Genomic DNA, 6,668 nt, shown 5'->3' with positions numbered 1-6,668 from the left:
GGAAACTAAGTAAAACAGGAGCTTCTCCTCAGTCCAATACAGTGTATTGGCTTGGAACAGATGCGAATGCTATTTGCACTGTGTATGGCCAGAATAGCACAAGAGTGGTATTCTTAGCATGAAAGAACCCTTGCTGCTAGAACTTGAAACTGAACGTGATTCAACTCCGTTTAGGAAGTTTAATTGAACCCTAGTGTGCCATACAAGAAAAACACTCTGCTTTTGAGAAACGGGCATTCTTGCAACGTACTGTGTTTCCAAAGGGCCAATACAGTGAGCTAGCTCAGAACAAATGAACTGTGCTTCCTACACAAACGGGGCTTATCTAGTTCAACTCAGTATTGGAAACTAAGTAAAACCGGAGCTTCTCTTCATTCCAATACACTGTACTCACTGGGAACAGATGCGAATGCTATTTGCACTGTGTATGGCCAATATAGCACAAGAGTGGTGTTCTTTGCCTGAATGAAACCTTGCTGCTAGAACTTTAAACTGAATGTGATTCAACACCGTTTAGGAAGTTTAATTGAACCCTCGTGTGCCATGCAAGAAAAACAAACTGCTTTTGAGAAACGGCCATTCTTGTATCTCCTGTTTTTCGTATTGGGCCAGTACAGTGAGCTAGCTCAGAAAAAAAGAACTGTGCTTCCTACACAAACGGGGCATATCTATTTCAACTCAGTATTGGAAACTATGTAAAACAGGAGCTTCTCTTCAGTCCAACACAGTGTATTGGCTTGGAACAGATGCGAATGCTATTTGCACTGTGTATGGCCAGAAAAGCACAAGAGTGGTATTCTTAGCATGAATGAACCCTTGCTGCTAGAACTTGAAACTGAAGGTGATTCAACTCCCTTTAGGAAGTTTAATTGAACCCTAGTGTGCCATGCAAGAAAAACACTCTGCTTTGGAGAAACGGGCATTCTTGACCTCTACTGTGTTTCCAAAGGGCCAATACAGTGAGCTAGCTCAGAATAAATGAACTGTGCTTCCTACACAAACGGGGCATATCTAGTTCAACTCAGTATTGGAAACTAAGTAAAACAGGAGCTTCTCTTCAATCCAATACACTGTACTCGCTGGGTCAGATGCGAATGCTATTTGCACTGTGTATGACCAGAATAGCTCATGAGTGGTGTTCCTAGCCTGAATGAACCCTTGCTCCTAGAACTTGAAACCGAACTGGATTCACCTCCGTTTAGGAAGTTTAATTGAACCCTAGTGTGCCATGCAATAAAAACAACCTGCTTTTGAGAAACGGGCATTCTGGCACTCTACTGTGTTTCCGATAGGGCCAGAACAGTGAGATAGCTCAGAACAAAAGAGCTGTGATTCCTACACAAACGGGGCATATCTAGTTCAACTCAGTATTGGAAACTAAGTAAAACAGGAGCTTATCTTCAGTCCAATACACTGTACTCGCTGGGAACAGACGCGAATGCTATTTGCACTGTGTATGGCCAGAATAGAACAAGAGTGGTGTTCTTAGACTGAATGAACCCTTGCTGCTAAAACTTGAAACTGAACGTGATTCAACTCCTTTTATCTAGTTTAATTGAACCCTAGTGTGCCATGCAAGAAAAACACTCTGATTTTGAGAAACGGGCAATCTTGCACTCTACTGTGTTTCCAATAGGGCCAGTACCGTGAGCTAGCTCAGAACAATAGAATTGTGCTTCCTACACAAACGGGGCATATCTATTTCAATCAGTATTGGAAACTAAGTAAAACAGGAGCTTCTCCTCAGTCCAACACAGTGTATTGGCTTGGAACAGATGCGAATGCTATTTGCACTGTGTATGGCCAGAAAAGCACAAGAGTGGTATTCTTAGTATGAATGAACCCTTGCTGCTAGAACTTGAAACTGAAGGTGATTCAACTCCCTTTAGGAAGTTTAATTGAACCCTAGTGTGCCATGCAAGAAAAACACTCTGCTTTGGAGAAACGGGCATTCTTGACCTCTACTGTGTTTCCAAAGGGCCAATACAGTGAGCTAGCTCAGAATAAATGAACTGTGCTTCCTACACAAACGGGGCATATCTAGTTCAACTCAGTATTGGAAACTAAGTAAAACAGGAGCTTCTCTTCAATCCAATACACTGTACTCGCTGGGTCAGATGCGAATGCTATTTGCACTGTGTATGACCAGAATAGCTCATGAGTGGTGTTCCTAGCCTGAATGAACCCTTGCTCCTAGAACTTGAAACCGAACTGGATTCACCTCCGTTTAGGAAGTTTAATTGAACCCTAGTGTGCCATGCAATAAAAACAACCTGCTTTTGAGAAACGGGCATTCTGGCACTCTACTGTGTTTCCGATAGGGCCAGAACAGTGAGATAGCTCAGAACAAAAGAGCTGTGATTCCTACACAAACGGGGCATATCTAGTTCAACTCAGTATTGGAAACTAAGTAAAACAGGAGCTTATCTTCAGTCCAATACACTGTACTCGCTGGGAACAGACGCGAATGCTATTTGCACTGTGTATGGCCAGAATAGAACAAGAGTGGTGTTCTTAGCCTGAATGAACCCTTGCTGCTAAAACTTGAAACTGAACGTGATTCAACTCCTTTTATCTAGTTTAATTGAACCCTAGTGTGCCATGCAAGAAAAACACTCTGATTTTAAGAAACGGGCAATCTTGCACTCTACTGTGTTTCCAATAGGGCCAGTACAGTGAGCTAGCTCAGAACAATAGAATTGTGCTTCCTACACAAACGGGGCATATCTATTTCAATCAGTATTGGAAACTAAGTAAAACAGGAGCTTCTCCTCAGTCCAACACAGTGTATTGGCTTGGAACAGATGCGAATGCTATTTGCACTGTGTATGGCCAGAATAGCACAAGAGTGGTATTCTTAGCATGAATGAACCCTTGCTGCTAGAACTTGAAATGAACGTGATTCAACTCCGTTTAGGTAGTTTAATTGAAACCTAGTGTGCCATGCAAGAAAAACACTCTGCTTTTGAGAAACGGGCATTATTAAACTCTACTGTGTTTCATATATGACCAGTACAGTGAGCTAGCTCAGAACAATAGAACTGTGCTTCCTACACAAACGGGTCATATCCATTCAATCAGTATTGGAAACTAAGTAAAACAGGAACTTCTCTTCAGTCCAATACACTGTACTTGCTGGAAACAGACGCGAATGCTATTTGCACTGTGTATGGCCAGAATAGCAAAAGAATGTTGTTCTTAGCCTGAATGAATCTTTGCTGCTAGAACATGAATCTGATCGTGATTCAACACCGTTTAGGTAGTTTAATTGAAACCTAGTGTGCCATGCAAGAAAAACACTCTGCTTTTGAGAAACGGGCATTCTTGCACTCTACTGTGTTTCCTATACCGCCAGTACAGTGAGCTAGCTCAGAACAAAAGAACTGTGCTTCCTACACAAACGGGGCATATCTAGTTCAACTCAGTATTGGAAACTAAGTAAAACAGGAGCTTCTCTTCAGTCCAATACACTGTACTCGCTGGGAACTGACACGAATGCTATTTGCACTGTATATGGCCAGACTAGCACAAGAGTGGTGTTCTTAGCCTGAATGAACCCTTGCTGCTAGAACTTGAAACTGAACGTGATTCAACTCCGTTTAGAAGTTTAATAAAACCCTAGTGTGCCTTGCAAGAAAAACAGTCTGCTTTTGAGAAACGGGAATTCTTGCACTCTACTGTGTTTCCTATAGGGCCAGTACAGTGAGGTAGCTCAGAACAATAGAACTGTGCTTCCTACACAAACGGGGCATATCTCGTTCAATCAATATTGGAAACTAAGTAAAACAGGAGCTTCTCTTCAGTCCAATACAGTGTATTGGCTTGGAAAAGATGCGAATGCTATTTGCACTGTTTATGGCCAGAATAGCACAAGAGTGATGTTCCTAGTCTGAATGAACCCTTGCTTCTTGAACTTGAAATGAACGTGATTCAATTCCGTTTAGGAAGTTTAATTGAACCCAAGTGGGCCATGAAAGAAAAATCTCTGCTTTTGAGAAACGGGAAGTCTTGCACTCTACTCTGTTTCCTATAGGGCAAGAACAGTGAGGTAGCTCAGAACAAGACAATAGTGCTTCCTACACATACCGGGCATAACTATTTCAACTCAGGATTGGAAACTACGTAAAACAGGAACTTCTTTTCAGTCCAGTACACTATACGCCCTGGGAACAGACGTGAATGCTATTTGCACTGTGTATGGCCAGAATAGCAAAAGAATGGTGTTCTTAGCCTGAATGAACCTTTGCTGCTAGAACTTGAAACTGAACATGATTCAACTCGGTTTAGGAAGTTTAATAGAACCCTAGTGTGCCATGCAAGAAAAACACTCTGCTTTTGAGAAACGGGCATTCTTGCACTCTTCTGTGTTTCCTATTACGCCAGTACAGTGAGCTAGCTCAGAACAAAAGAACTGTGCTTCCTACACAAACGGGGCATGTCTAGTTCAACTCAGAATTGGAAACTAAGTAAAACAGGAGCTTCTCTTCAGTCCAATACACTGTACTCGATGGGAACAGACGCGAATGCTATTTGTACTGTGTATGGCCAGAAGAGCACAAGAGTGGTGTTCTTAGACTGAATGAACCCTTGCTGCTAGAACTTGAAACTGAATGTGATTCAACTACGTTTAGGAAGTTTAATAGAACCCCAGTGTGCTATGCAAGAAAAACACTCTGCTTTAGAGAAACGGGCATTCTTACACTCTACTGTGTTTCCTATAGGGTCAGTACAGTGAGCTAACGCAGAACAATAGAACTGTACTTCCTACACAAATGGGCATATCTATTTCAACTCAGTATTGGTAACTAAGTAATAGAGGAACTTCTCTTCAGTCCAATTAACTGTACTGGCTGGGAACAGACGCGAATGCTATTTGTACTGTGTATTGCCAGAATAGCACAAGAGTAGTGTTCGTGGTCTGAGTGACCCTTGCTGCTAGAACTTGAAACCGAACGTGATTCAACTCAGTTTAGGAAGTTTAATTGAATCCCAGTTTGCCATGCAAGAAAAACATTCTGATTTGAGAAACGGGCATTCTTGCACTCTACTGTGTTTCCTATATTTCAGTACAGTGAGCTAGCTCAGAACAATAGAACTGTGCTTCCTACTCAAACGGGGCATAACCAGTTCAACTCAGTATTGGAAACTAAGTAAAACAGGAGCTTCTCTTCAGTCCAATACACTGTACTCGCTGGGAACAGACGCGAATGCTCTTTGCACTGTTTATTGCCAGAACAGCACAAGATCGGTGTTCCTAGTCTGAATGAACCCTTGCTGCTAGAACTTGAAATGAACGTGATTCTACTCCGTTTAGGAAGTTTAATTGAACCCTAGTGTGCCATGCAAGAAAAACACTCTGCTTTTGAGAAACGGGCATTCTTGCACTCCTCTGTGATTCCTAGAGGGCCAGTACAGTGAGCTAGCTCAGAACAAAATACTCTGCTTCCTACACAAACGGGTCATAACTAGTTCAACTCAGTATTGGAAACTAAGTAAAACAAGAGCTTCTCTTCATTCCAGTACACTGTACTCCCTGGAAACAGACATGAATGCTATTTGCACTTTTTACGGCCAGAATAGCAAAAGAATGGTGTTCTTAGCCTGAATGAACCTTTGCTGCTAGAACTTGAAACTGAAGGTGATTCCACTCCGTTTAGGAAGTTTTAATGAACCCTAGTGTGCCATGCAAGAAAAACACTCTGCTTTTGAGAAACGGGCAATCTTGCACTCTACTGTGTTTCCTTCAGGACCAGTACAGTGAGCTTGTTCAGAACAATAGAACTGTGCTTCCTAAACAAATGGTGCATAACTTGTTGAACTCAGTATTGGAAACTAAGTAAATCAGGAGCTTCTCTTCAGTCCAATACACTGTACTCGCGGGGAACAGACGCGAATGCTATTTGCACTGTGTATGGCCAGAATAGCAAAAGAATGGTGTTCTTCGCCTGAATGAATCTTTGCTGCTAGAACATGAAACTGAACGTGATTCAACGCTGTTTAGGTAGTTTAATAGAACCCTAGTGTGCCATGAAAGAAAAACACTCTGCTTTTGAGAAACGGGCATTCTTGCACTCCTCTGTGATTCCTAGAGGGCCAGTACAGTGAGCTAGCTCAGAACAAAATACTCTGCTTCCTACACAAACGGGTCATAACTAGTTCAACTCAGTATTGGAAACTAAGTAAAACAAGAGCTTCTCTTCATTCCAGTACACTGTACTCCCTGGGAACAGACATGAATGCTATTTGCACTTTTTACGGCCAGAATAGCAAAAGAATGGTGTTCTTAGCCTGAATGAACCTTTGCTGCTAGAACTTGAAACTGAAGGTGATTCCACTCCGTTTAGGAAGTTTTAATGAACCCTAGTGTGCCATGCAAGAAAAACACTCTGCTTTTGAGAAACGGGCAATCTTGCACTCTACTGTGTTTCCTTCAGGACCAGTACAGTGAGCTTGTTCAGAACAATAGAACTGTGCTTCCTAAACAAATGGTGCATAACTTGTTGAACTCAGTATTGGAAACTAAGTAAATCAGGAGCTTCTCTTCAGTCCAATACACTGTACTCGCGGGGAACAGACGCGAATGCTATTTGCACTGTGTATGGCCAGAATAGCAAAAGAATGGTGTTCTTCGCCTGAATGAATCTTTGCTGCTAGAACATGAAACTGAA

This window comes from Peromyscus maniculatus, chromosome 9 (genome assembly GCF_049852395.1).
Source record: "Peromyscus maniculatus bairdii isolate BWxNUB_F1_BW_parent chromosome 9, HU_Pman_BW_mat_3.1, whole genome shotgun sequence".
NCBI lineage: Eukaryota > Metazoa > Chordata > Mammalia > Rodentia > Cricetidae > Peromyscus > Peromyscus maniculatus.
The sequence above is the reverse complement of the archived record's forward strand: the minus strand, read 5'-3'. Positions refer to the sequence as shown.